Source organism: Zalophus californianus, chromosome 1 (genome assembly GCF_009762305.2).
Source record: "Zalophus californianus isolate mZalCal1 chromosome 1, mZalCal1.pri.v2, whole genome shotgun sequence".
In the NCBI taxonomy this organism is placed as follows: Eukaryota; Metazoa; Chordata; class Mammalia; order Carnivora; family Otariidae; genus Zalophus; species Zalophus californianus.
Genome location: NC_045595.1, coordinates 31,808,679 through 31,822,172, shown reverse-complemented (window position 1 = coordinate 31,822,172; position 13,494 = coordinate 31,808,679). Strand labels below are relative to the sequence as shown.

General features: G+C 45.8%; 1 protein-coding gene across 5 annotated transcripts in view; it reads left to right on the top strand.

The window, feature by feature from the left end:
* PRICKLE2 (prickle planar cell polarity protein 2) overlaps positions 1–13,494 on the top strand; it is a 315,074-nt gene that overhangs the window by 198,957 nt on the left and 102,623 nt on the right. The window contains exon 1 of one of the 5 annotated variants that reach the window (XM_027585023.2): positions 4,263–4,755. The exons of the other annotated variants lie outside the window; for them this stretch is intronic. The gene's annotated coding sequence lies outside the window, so the exon portion shown is untranslated. Of the gene's footprint in view, positions 1–4,262; positions 4,756–13,494 lie in introns of those variants that run through there. 5 annotated transcript variants of the gene reach the window in all.

Here is a 13,494-nt window from a genome sequence, read left to right as displayed (position 1 = left end):
CCATCTTATTTTACACCTCCGGAAGTGGATATAAAAAGCTGTTCATTAGGACTGTCCTCCACAGAGCCCTTCATCTCAGGGGCCACCGTTCCCCTGTTGTTTCCCCGTCTCTTCTATGAGCCCACCAGCAGTGATTCACTGCTCCTTCCCTGCACTCCTCTAACAAGATTTTTTTTTTAAAGATTTTATTTATTTATTTGAGAGAGAGAGAGAGAGCGCGCGCGCGCGCGCGCGCGCGTGTGCACATGAGAGGGGGAGGGGCAGAGGGAGCGGCAGACTCCCCGCTGAGCAGGGAGCCTGATGCAGGACTCGATCCCGGGACTCCAGGATCATGACCTGAGCCGAAGGCAGTCGCTTAACCAACTGAGCCACCCAGGCGCCCCTCTAACAAGATTTTGGCGGATGCTGGCTAGAGTGTGAAGCTGATTTGATGTTCCTGAATGTGAGGAGCGCCCTCTTTGTCAGCCCCTGCCAGCATCCCGTTGGTATTGTTCTGCTGTCTTGTGCCCCTGCAGACAAGTCTTTAATTCTGCATGGGTGCTAACACTTTTCTCTCATATCTGTGTTCTTCCTCCTGCCTGCAACACCTTCTCTAGCAGCTCACATTTAACCTTGGCGATTATAGCAGACTTTTCATTTATGGCTTCTGGATATTGTATCATGCTGGGTAAGGCCTTCTCCCCCGCCCCCCATAAAATTGTTTTCTCATTCCAGGGGGGGGAAAAAGATTATTTTTCACCTTCAACAGAACTCAAGTCATACATTTCCTGATTTCTGATCACCTCAGCCACATGAATCTAGTCTTCTGCGTCTCTCTTCCTATTCACTGTATGTAGTTCCAGCCACTTATGTGAGTATCTTATTTTCTGTCTAAATAGGAAGTTCTGAAGGTCAGGAGTTGTGTCCTTGTCTCAACAAGAGTGTCCTGAATTTCACAGATCCCTGGAATCCACTGGATTGAGTGTCTCATATGTATTGCCTATTCTCCGTGCCACCCCCTGCCAAGAAGTTTGCTGTCATAACTGTGGAATTTCACTCTGTTTTTGTAAAAACCAGTGTGAGGTTTGTCCCCATTTACCATGTCTCTGAAATTTCCAAGCAGTTGGGGTCTCACCTTGTCTAATACCTAGCAGTTTATTTTCGAAAAATCCTGAGTAGGATGGTGTCCAGGATGAAAATACTTGTCACGAGGCATTACTGATCTGTAGGCTTTATTATTTCAGTAATCTGTACAAGGATAATGCATAGATCTCCAGGTTCCCCATCACTAAGCTGTGCTCAACGTGCTATCACAAGGACCTCAGCAACGTGCTTTTGCACCATCCCCCTCCTGACTGCAGTTAGACCTTCCAGAACCCTGCACGTGCTCTATCCTGACGTACATCATTTTCACTAATTGCTTGCTTAATTGTCTTCCCCTCTCATTTCTAAGCTTTTTTAAGGCAGGACTCGTGTCTGTCTTGGTCACCATGAAGTCCCTCAGGCCTAACACAGTGATGGACAAATAGTAGAAGCTCATTTAATGAGTGAAGGGATACATGAATGAAGGAAGTGTCCATGCTTCCCAGAAATCTAGCTGTCTTGCCCTCTTGTGCAGCTTCAGAGGGAGAGGCCTCTAGTGCCTGTTGGTCATTTTTACTGCTTTCCTCCCTAGTTTCATAGCCCTTGCAAATGTCTGTTGTTTCATGTGAAGGGCATGTCAGCAGCTCGCCCACATTAGGTGGGACTTTGAGTTATACCCTGGAAGTGGGGATGATTTTGCCGTCTCCATTGACCCGCCTCCTCCCATCTTCAGAACTTTGTCTAGTCAGTTTACTAATGAGTGCCAAATTTAACAGTGAAGGCACCATTATGTCCAATACCAAGAGCTCACATTTATTGAACGTTTGCTGTGTGCTAGGCTCAGTGCTCAATGCTTCATGCTGAGGATTGTTTGATTCTGTAAAGAGCCCTGCAGAGGTAGGCACTGTTCTTATCCCTCCTGTTATAGATGAAAACCTCTCGCCCCAAATCATACAGTTAGCAAATGTCAGAGCCAGGGTCTGTCCCCAGGCCATCCTTGCCAGACCCCATGTTCTGTTGTTAACTCTCGTGAAGTTGGTAGTCCTGGGCCAGCTTTCCTCGTCATTGCTTCACTGTTAATCACTTGTGAATGGCTTCTCATAATTCTCATATGATCATAAGTCCATCAGAGAGTAGCGAGCCCATCTTCAGGTGAAGAAACCGGGACGGCGCATAGAAAGTTGAAGCGGCTTCTCAATGGCCACACCAGAGTAGGATGCCTCCTCGCCATTGGTGGCCCCAAATTGTTGTATTTGCTCATCTCCTCCTTGAAGGATATTGAGGTCTAGGGGGACTATCCACTTCCACACATGCTCTGAGCTCTGTGTGATGGACATCTGAAGTGCAGTGTGACTCATTCGTTCGTATTCTGTTTCAATTAGTGCCATGTTAGACCAGGTCCCATGATTTTCACCATGAAAGATCTCTGAACCGAAGAGAAGCGTTCAGAAAGAAGTTATAGGGCATTATTAATACAATTACGTATAACAAAAGACATCATTTAACTTCCCCACATCTAAAAAAGAAATTCATTTGAAGCTTCAGGAACTCCCACTGGAAGGGCAGAGCTCATCAGAGTGGGTTCTTCAGGCGGAGGAGTGTGGGCAAGGAGCCGGGCTGGCTGCTTTGTCCTGGAGGCACTTCTGTGCCTGATAGAATACACCTCTCTCCCAGCTTCCCCAGCCCCTCCCTCAGCCTCCACCTAAGGACCCCACAGCACTTCCTTATCACAACGACAGGGGCAAGAATGTTGCCTTACACTTGCCTCTCGCCTGGCCCAGCATACTGCATAGGCAGCATTGGAAGAACACTTGATTTTAAAAAAGAAGAAGAGGTGACCGTGGAAATAGAGGATAGAAACAATGACCATCCTAGTGGAAAGAAGGCCTTGGTGATTTTTTTTCTGACTTCATCCAAAATGTCAGAAATCACTTTTTTATGGAGTGTGACATTGTGTCAGTCCTCACTACAGTTGCATTCAACACTTTTTCCTTTCTCTCACTGGAATATGAGCTAGGAGAGAGCAAACGTTGTATCCATACCTAGTCCTTAGAACAGTGCATGGCACAGAGTAAGGTGCTCAGCAGATATTTCTTGAATGAAGGGACAGTACAGATGAAGAAATTGAAGACCCCAGGAGTTAAATTACTAGTCCAAGGTCACATCCATCACTTGCAGAAATTAATGGATTTGAACCCAGGACTCCCCAGTTCGGTGGAGTTCCTTCTTGCTGATTGCCTGGATAGGCCTCCATCGGAACAGTGAATGGGATATTAGAGACCCAAAGGTGTTTAACTAAGTTGCAGTCTGGGATTCAGGAAATACAGTTCTAGCCTATCCTTGCTGAAGTCCCAGTGTGACTGTGGGGAAAAAAAGCCCTCGTCTACTCAAACCTCAGTTTTGTAATATGTGAAATGGAGAAATGGAAGCAGTGCTCTCTAAGGGTCTAAGGGCCCTCAAATACCCCTGGGCTGATTTATGCTTTGTCATCTCTTATACTCAGGAGGAGCTAGGGTCAGGGCTTGAGGGAGGGAATGACTAATTCATCACCCAAGCACCTGAGGAAAGTAGTCTTCTGTTTAATTTCCGGCATGCACAAAAATTCAAGGATGACGTAGTCTGCAGCCAGCAAACACCGAGAAATCAAAGTTAAAGAGAGAAAAGAAAGTACAGGCATTTGAAGTCTCCACACAGTTTTGGGGTTGGTGGGGGGAGGAAAAAACAAGCTTGGATTCCACTCCTGGCTTGATGCAGCATATAATCTAAAACAGGCTCTCAGGCTGATAACTGTGCCCGGATCCGATCCCCGGCACATAAGAGCACAGCCTCTAAAAAGAAAAAAGAAAAAAAAAAATAGGTGTATATCTTTAAAGCCTGTCTTCTTACGTGTGATATTTTTGTACTCCTTCGGGGGTTGCAGAGCTAGAGCCTTTGCTTCCCGCGAAGGCTTTTTTCCCCCCTTCTCCCTGACTTGGGGATTATTGATTTGGAAGGCGAGGCTAATTTACATGTAAATAAATCTTGGTGCGGGGCAGCGGGACGGGGCGGCCAGATGCCGTGACTGACTTGCTGACGTCACGGCTTCATTAGCATGCGGAGGATGCGGGCACTGCAACAGCGACTACTCCGGCACCAACCAGCCTCTCCTACGGCAGTTATTATTATTATTATTATTATTATTATTATTATTATTATTTATTTATTTATTTTTTTGGCCGAGCTGCACATTTCCTGGTTCAGTGGCTTGGGCTCTGCGACCAGCTGACTGGCCGCCCCGGGTCTGGCTCAGGATCAGTTGGTGACGCTGAAGCCGGGGTCCGTGACTTCCTGCAGATTGAGAAGCTGGGTTCTCAGGAAGGCAGTCGGATCCAAAGGAAGGGTAGAAGTCACACTTTTTTTTTTTTTTTCCTTGCTCGGTGGGTGCCCAGCAGGGTCTCCAACCAGCAGTGCTGTTTTCTGCGAGCACGGGCAGAGCAGCTCCACCTTGAGCCTGCTTCTGGCTTCGGGAAGGGTCTAGATTTTGAGAAGGGTTTCCAGAAGAAGATGCTTTGGCTGCCTGCGGTCTTGCTTGCGTTCTTAGAAGCCAGACCTGGGGAGAAAGTGAACTGTGGCAATTGACAAGCTTAGAGGGTCTGGTGGAAGCTTCCCCCCCCGGCCCCCTGAAACTGGGCATTTTACCCTCCCTGGAGATAGGTAAGAATTTTGTTCTGATTCACATTAAAAAACTGTATTTTCTAGGAAGGATGAGAAAGCTGGATGTAAATGCTTTGCATGAGGAGGGGTTATCACAGCTCCATTATCTTAGTCAAGTGACATTTTTAGTGGTCCTCTGGCACCTTTTACCTTTTCAATGCTGATTAGAAAGCTCACTTGCAAAGTGACATGTCACAGCTGTAGGGAGTCTTGAAGAAACGCTTCCATCATCGTCTTCCAGCTTTAGAAGCAGCAGTTCTGTGAAAGAAGTGCAGCTATCTTTAAAAAAAATAATAATCATAAGGGGGGGAGGGTTTAAAAACCAAACACCTGCTAGTGTTCATGCACAGTAGTCATTTCTGCTCAGGGTGTCAGAAACCCTTAGAGGGTCTGGGGAAGGAGGACTTCGCGGAGACTTCCAGGTAAAAGAAATGGTGCTCGAATAATTTAGGTTGAATTTTACCCAGTGCTTTCATGTTAGAAATGGTGACAGAGCTCCCAAAGATGACTGCACTACCGGGCTGAAACACATGACTCAGTGTGTTCTCGACATCGGGTTCTTGGAGGAGTGCTCCTAGTTAGTGCTCCTCACTCTTGGTTTCCCAAAAACCAATCCAAGCATTACTAATCTGCCGTGGAGGTCTTGCGATGAAATCCAGATCTTTAATCCCATTATTCTTTGTTGTGCGGTCTTAGAATATGCTGGGGTCCGACGGGACTTTTATGAACCATAAATAAGCCGGGCTGGGCCACATCACACCAGGGTAAGTGATCTGTACCAGATGCGATGCCATCCGCCGGTCCAAGTACCGCTCTTGTGTAATTTAGGCACATATATTATTTCCCCAGCAAGAGAGTTCTGCTTCCAGGCCATGCATCCATGACCACAGTCAGGGGAGGGCTCCAGTGTGCCATGAATGTATCGGCATGGACTGCCATATACCAAAGCTGCAGCTTGTGAGGCTGCAATTTGCTTTGCTGGATCATCTCTTTCCAGAGACTGTTTTAAACCATCTCCCTGAGACTTACACTAAACGAAGCAGCTTGGCCTCCTTGCTGGAGGCCGAATTGGCAGCTCTAATCCTGCTCCCCAGAAGGTTTATTGGCTGCTGATGGCTTTCACAGATGGGTCAGGATGAGTATCCCCCTGGGCTCCGGAGTAAGTCACAACTTTGACAGAATTACCATATTTTGGAAATTTGGATTTTAATGGCTCCTTGTGTGCTTGTAAAGGTTTTGCCTTTCCATCAGATGCTCTTTCCCCTCGGAAGTTCTTTTTTTAAATTAAAACATGTTGGCTCCACTGGGCATTTCGGCCTATAAATAGTCATGGGGCAGCCAGAAATAATAAAATAGCATTGTTTGGAATGGCAGGTTTGTAAAGGTTCGCCATGCAGTGTAGGGGAATAAATAGAAATGTAGGAAGGAAGATGCATTTATGGAAGCCTAAAGCATGAGAAGGGAACCTAAAGGTTAGGAACTGTTTAGGGATGCTGACCAAGGGCGCAGACTCTGGATTCAGACAACACTGAAGACACTTAGAGCTAGCCACCTCTCTGAGGGTTGACCCCTGTCTGTGTAATGGGGAGACCAGTAGGACCTAAAGGCAGTGTGATAGGTACACGGATTTAATGAGAGGGCGTACGGAGCGCAGTGCTAGCCATGGGGCTCATGCTCAGTAAATACTAGCCATTGTTACTGCTGGCATTGTTTCCTTTTTATCACTATCCCCGGAGTAAGCATTGTTGCTAAAAACAAGACAGTCCACCGGAAAGGCAATATGTTTATATCCATTTGTCTGCAGAGGGGTGTGACTGGTGGTGAAGGTGCCATCAGCAGGGACTGTAAGTATCCACATCCATCCCCACGCAAGGGAACTTTCCACCCTATTGATAGAGTTGACAGAATCAAGTGCATCATCCAGGGCTACTGTGTTTTGTAGAACTCGAGGGACCGGATGGCATCACAAAAATCATTTAGCCCTAGCTGCGGCTCAGGCATGCCGAAAGAAGGTCTCCTGTTTTGGCAGCTGACGAGTCACATGCAGAAAAGCTGTGGGATCCAAATTGGAATTGACGCATTTCTGGATTTCTGTTCACATTCCTCTTCAGTTCCAACTTTGCATGTGAGAGGCAGCCCTTTTCTTTCTTCTGCTCAGTGCAGACACTTTGCTTTTTTTTTTCCTCCCTCCGGAGAGGCCTTTGGATGTGGGCTTCATCTGCTGGTTGGGTCCTCAGAAGTCACAGGGCTGCGTGTATGTCACCGTGTGGGTGGCTCCAGTGTGGAGACGCGCTGTGAAGAAAGGAATAGGCCATGTTTGGTCTCTGCTGACACGATAGGTCTTTTCCAGACTTGGGAGTGTGCGCCTCATGCCACTGAGTGTACTTTAGTCACTCGGTTTGACAGCTCTTTTTCCCTTTCTTCTCAACATCTTTCTTTTAAATTTAGGTGAAGTGGAGCTCCAGCGTAGGGGTTTGAAGGACAAATGAAAAGTGACCAAAGGAGCCAGAGGAGTCTTGCAGAAAATTTTTCCTTAGGAGACTCAGAATTGGGAGTTGGTCATTCTTGGTTTCTATGGGTTTTCAGGAAAGTTGTGTTTTGCATAGAGATTTGTATTTATACCTTGAAGGCAGCCCACCTCCCTTATCTCCTGCTGGTGTATGTGATCTTGAGAGAGTTGCCTAACCTCTCTGAACTTTGGTTTCCTTATGTGAAAATTGGAAATCAGTTCTCCTGGACATACAGCATGGCCGTGAAATGGTGGCTGTGATGTCCTTGACCAGTTCTTGGTACCTGCAAGGTGTTGGATTTTCTTTCTGGTGCCGATAATGTTCATATTTCCCATTTAGTCTCAACCTATGCACAACAGGAGGTAGGAGTTTAAATACTCATTTGACGGAGGAAACTAAGGCCACAGAGGGAGAGGCGCTTACCTTAAATGACACACTGGTGATGAAGCTTGGGACCTAGCAGAATGCTGCTTCTACTACACTTCAATTCCAAAGGCTCAGAGTGGGAACAGAGCTTTTAACCACCGCACCGCCCTGCCAGCCTTGAATTAGCAGCAATGTCTCTCTTCAGAAAGCCTCGAGACACGGTCCTCTCTCGTCTCTGTTGTTTTCAAACACACTCCAGTGAAAATGGTCTGTCCCTCAGGCAGGATTGTGGCTTTCATTTGGCCAAGGACTTTTCTTTTGTGTCTGAAGGCCCATGAAAACCATTCTCTCTTCCCTCTCTCCCTGACTGTTGTACTTAAAAATCAGGTAATTGCTGGTGACCGTGAACTGTGGCAAACTAAGAAGCTTTGGGGCTAGGCACTGGGAAAATCGGTTTCCCTCATTGATGTTCATAACTGACACTTGCCACTTTGCTCTGGTCCCAACCTGTGAAGATTTTTAATGAAACGTTCTTGTTTGTATGCCTTGTCCGTGTGTGCGTGTGCGTGCACGTGAACGCATGTTTGGATGATGCAGAGAATAAAATGTTGGATAAGATCACACTGAGTTTCCAGCAACCTAAGTCCTCCAAAATCTCACTGGGGGCTTGGCCAGTTGAGTTTGGAGACTAGGTTTTCTTTCTCCTTTGGCCTGTTGTTGGAGCAGCTCTTTGTTTGGAGCCTGAAACCTGGAGGGTTGCTCGTTTTGTTATTTCCCTGGGGACAAGGCAGAGGGAGAAAGCAAGGAAAGAGAAAGGGGTGGGGGGGAGGGACTAGATGGAGGAGTTAGGAGGAGGGGAGGAGGGAAGCCAGAATGTGGAAGCAGCTGGGAGAATATCAGAGCAATCTCCAATCCACCATGAAAGTGTAAAGCTGAAGGTTCCCTGTGGGTGAAGTTGCAACTCAAAGACAGGAGCCTCTGTTCTCCTTCAGCTAGAAATTCCTCTTCCCATCTGTCCTACAGAACTCATAGTGCAGCCATTTTAAATCCTCAAACCTTACTGGTGGCTAAACACAGTATGTGTTTTCCACCAGAGCACCATGGACCATTTTGAAAAATGAATTAATTAAAAAGAGCACGTTTTCAAGTACGATATGCACCTGGGTGTAGATGGTAAACTTCCAGTACATGTTTGGCCATTAAGTCTGGAAAAGTCAGGTTTGCTGAACCAAAGACTCAAATTTTCTGAGCACTGACACAGAAGAGGAGATGTGACACTAGAAGGGACACAGAATCGAGAAGCCTCACTGGTTGGAAGTGGGGGCCTCAAGGAAGTCAGGGCCGGCCTCATATGGGAAAGTGTTAACCCAAATCTCACTGTCTCAGAACAGCAGAGTGAACCCGAAGGAGGAAGGAAGAATGTGATTTCTGGTATCCCCCTTCTTCCTGGTTCTAGCATTTGAGCTGCTATATATAAACCAATCCTGAGGCTCTGGAGGGATCACAGGCATCATTTAGTCCTTGGAATGTGGAACAGAGATGGAGCCCAGGTTGGTACCTTTGACAGTCTGGCACTCTGCATGCCTCATGATAGATGGCTGACTTGCGTTGCCTCCATTCCTCTCACACGGGGAGCGCCACTGGCCTCAGAGCCCCCACCCTTCCCGGGCTCCTTAAATCAAACCTTACAAATGTTATCCAGCCCCATCCAGGGTTAAAAGTAACTGGGACAGGAATTCTTAGCATTTTATTTCAACTGGGCAGGATGCCATTTTTCCAGCTCTTTTCTTGGCATCCATTCATCAGTTGTGAGTCCTCAGAGATGCTTGTTCAGGAAAGTTCCAGAATTCAGCTGAGAAACAACCATACTTTCTGTGGTCACAGGGTCAGATAGGTTTTCAGAGTAGCTGTTAGTGTACGTGTAAGTATGTTTTGGTTGTCTGTGTATCTGTTTATAGTCTTTGTGTTAGTGTTTGTGTGAATGTATAGAAAAATTAATAACTATCAGAGATGGAGCACCTACTGTGTGCTAGCTGACATATAATGTGGTTTACATACCTTGCCTTATTAATTCTTGCAGCAATTATGCAGCTAGGGATCATTAGCTCTGTTTCATAGTCAAGAAACCAAGACTGCTCAAAGTTAAGTGACTTGCCCAAGGTTATGCAGACAGTAAAGAGTAAAATTGGGATTCAAACCCAGGATAATCATCATCCGAAGCCTGAATAATGTCTGCCATTCTTACCATAACATCCCACTGTAAATATTTTTTCTTTACCTTCTAGATCATTTCTGTGGATCTCTCATTTGAGAAACATCTCATTATTCACCCCTCAAAATCCTTTCAGTTAATCTTTTGATAAGATTAGAAGAAACATGGAAGAGAATTTGTCAGACCTAAAACAGAATACAGTGGCGTCAACTCCAGTTTTGAATGTGGCTTTTAGAATGGAAGGGAGGTTGGTTGGAAAGTCAGTTAAGACACACTGAGGTGAGGAGTAAAAGCTAAAGGCCAGTGGAAGCAGCCCTTGGGTGGACAAGAGGCAGCGTGGGAAGTTCTGCCATGCTAAAATTGTAAGTGAACATGGGCAAACCCAGTCGGAGTGTATGTAGAGAGAGAGGGGCCATGCTTGTTAGTTTTCGACCCCTAGTTGCATGCACATTAGGTTCTAACTAGAACGTATGTGTTTCCCTTTCTGAGCTTCTGTTCTTTCATCCCTAAAATAAAGGTCCTGAATCAAATAATCTATAAGTTCTCTTCCAGCACCGACCTTGATGGAGTGTGAACTTTGAGAATGACCTCAGCCTTGTCGGTGAAGGCGTGTGATTTGCCCCATTGGCTGCTCTGGTGCAGAGAACTAAAAGGTCAGGTTTTCTATCAGGACCTGACCCCTCTGTGTTGTGAATATGTGCTGCAAGATGAGAAGCAGTAGCTCTCCAGAGAATGACTTGAAGCTTCCTGGAGAAACATCTGACCTTTGGATGTTTCACACTAGTGAAGAGGGGGTGCATGCACCTCACCGTGTGTTGGTGTTGCTCATTCACTCCTAGAAGCCCTTCGGGGCTGTTAGGTATGCAAGCATCCCACAGAGTGCCAGAGAGGAAGGCTGCTTGGGTCGAATGTGTATACCCCTTGGGGTGTTGCTAAAATTCAGACTCAGCATTTTTAACACGCTCCCTGGTTATGCCACTGCTGCTCCTTCTTGTTCCTGTCACTTTCTAACGGGCATCCAGTGCTGCACAGGAAAGAAAATTTAACTAAATTCAGAAATCCCAGGTTCTAATCCCAATTATATATTTGAGTAAACCTCAAAGAAATCACTCAGCTCTTACGGAGCTTCTCCTACAGAGTTATAAAAATAATAACTAACATTGAATGCCAGGCATTGTGCTCGCTCTTGTGTGTGCTGGATCTTATTTCATACTCGTGATAACCTCACAAGGTAGAGTCTGTTATCATCTGTATTCTATAGAAGCTAAGCACAAAGAGGTTAAATAACTTGCCCAAGGTCCACAGCTCATAAATGGTCAGCCTGGGATTTGGGTTGTACCATCTGAGTCTGGAGCCTTCACAGCTGTAGAGATGATAGATGGGAGGGGCACCTGGGTGGCTCAGTCGTTAAGCGTCTGCCTTCAGCTCAGATCATGGTCCCAGGGTCCTGGGATCGAGCCCCGCATCCAGCTCCCTGCTCGGCGGGAAGCCTGCTTCTTCTTCTCCACTCCCCTGCTTGTGTTCGCTCTCTTGTTGTGTCTCTCTCTGTCAAATAAATAAATAAAATCTTCCAAAAAAAAAAAAAGAGATGATAGATGGGAAAGATCTTGGAACTTACTTGTGTGTATGTGTGTTTTACACAAAACATATCATATAAATAAACACATTCCTTTATCTGGTATGCTCACCTAAGTATTCAGGACACCTGAAATTAGAAGAGGTAGATGAAGTGTTTTCCAGATGAGGTTGTATTTGTCTTAAGTGACAAATATTCCAGTTTCTATAAATTAAAGTCAAATGCTTTGTGAAGTTTTGAAGAGCACAGGTGTTTGCTGTGTTGTCTCAGGTATTTCAGCTAGCCCCCCAAAAAGTGTTCCCTAAGAGGATTGTTCAGAGGAATGGGGCATTCTGGTTAACTGAGGTTTTGGCTATTTGCAATGAAATCCAAGTTAGTTTCCTGTCTTATTTTTGCCAATTTGGAAAATATACCCAATCACTTTTCTACCATTATAGGAAGAGCAGGGTTTCTTGTGCATGTTTCTTGTGGTTTAGGACGTCGCAGCCATGTAAATTATTATCCTGAACGTGAATTCCCAGTGAATTTGTTCTTCCAGTGGAAGTCATAAGAGGTTGACTGCGAACATCCTTTGAATTTGGTATCTGTCACCTCACTGGACACCAGGCTGCGATCTGGCAGGGTAAGCAGATGTCTGCTTTCTTCTCTCACTCCTCCCTGTTATTCCCCAGAAGCTTCTATTTGACTGCTAGAGGCAGTCTTCTTCAGGTGGGGAAATTATTCTTATGTGAATGTGTACCCATATATGAAATCCGTTCTTAGAAACATCCTGACTGTAGAGTTAGCGTGGCGAATGCCTGGCACCTGCATCACCAGACCCCAGTCTCCCTGGTCCATTGCAGATCTCACTGATGAAACCCTACAATCTGTTCGTCACATACCAACAGAATCTTTGAATTGTTCTCAACCCACAACACCAGGCAGCCCGTACCCATCCGTTGCAGTTGGCCCAAGAGAGTTAACCTGCATGTAATGTCAACCCTTAAAAACTCCCTGAAGTTTGATTCTCTTTTCAATTTGGTAACTATGTATTAAACACCTAATTGCTTAGATGTGCGGAGAAGAAATTCTGTTTTCCACGTGCTCCACACTTTATTCTTCCCTCCCCAAAGTGGACAACCTGCAGGCCTATTGAAAGTCTGAGTTCATTGAATTTTTAGTTAATTCAAGTTTTAATAGAGTTTTTCTCCTTTCTCTGGGATATGCATCCTGTTGTTCTGATTAATTTGGTGAGTGTTTTTAAGGTTCCTGTCACTTTTCATCACCAGTGAATGTAGTCTTTCTCCAGCTTTCCTGCTATGATGCTCCTGGAGGAATACCCACGTTACAATGACCTGCTTTCTGTAGACATCCTCTGGGCGGTTCAGCCATTAGGTAGGTGACCCTGCAGAGGAAATGGCTGCTTTTGGCTCAGCAACTGCACAGCACTAGGCTAAAGCCCTCCCCCTGACAGCTTATCAATCAAGAATCAGGAATTGGTTTAAATGACTGCTTAAGTTACTCCTTGCGTTTGAGTTCATCATGTCAGAAGTCACCTGAAAAGCTGGTCTAGACTAGATGCTTGCCACCAGCCGGAACAGTGAGCCCCCCACCCATCTCTCATGCTTTCTGTGCAGGTTCGGACACTGCAACACCTGCCTCATTAGAAAGTGGGGTGAAAATACAAAGCAAAGAATTCACATATCGTTCTCCCAACAATGGGAGCTCGGGTTCCTGCTAGAATGGCTTCTGAAAGATGAGTAGATGGAAAGCAACCTAAGCACTGGGCTCCACTGATCAGACTGGCTTAAATCTGCCTTCCCTTCCCTTTGTCAGTTCCGCTGCCTGAGCTGCTGCCTAAACACCACTGTGGTTTGCCCTGGCCATGCTTAAAAGTTGTTTTAAATTCTGTACCATTGAATTGCTAAGGTTCGGCTTCCTAAGCGGTAACTATGATATCATTTGCTATTTTGAATTTGTAAAAGAGAGTGAGAAATAGAACATCAGCAACATGGAAGGCGCTGTCTCAGGCCCTATGGGGATTAGCAGAGAAGGCCTTCTGTGCTCAACCAGTTCTCGAAACCAGGTGTTTTAAA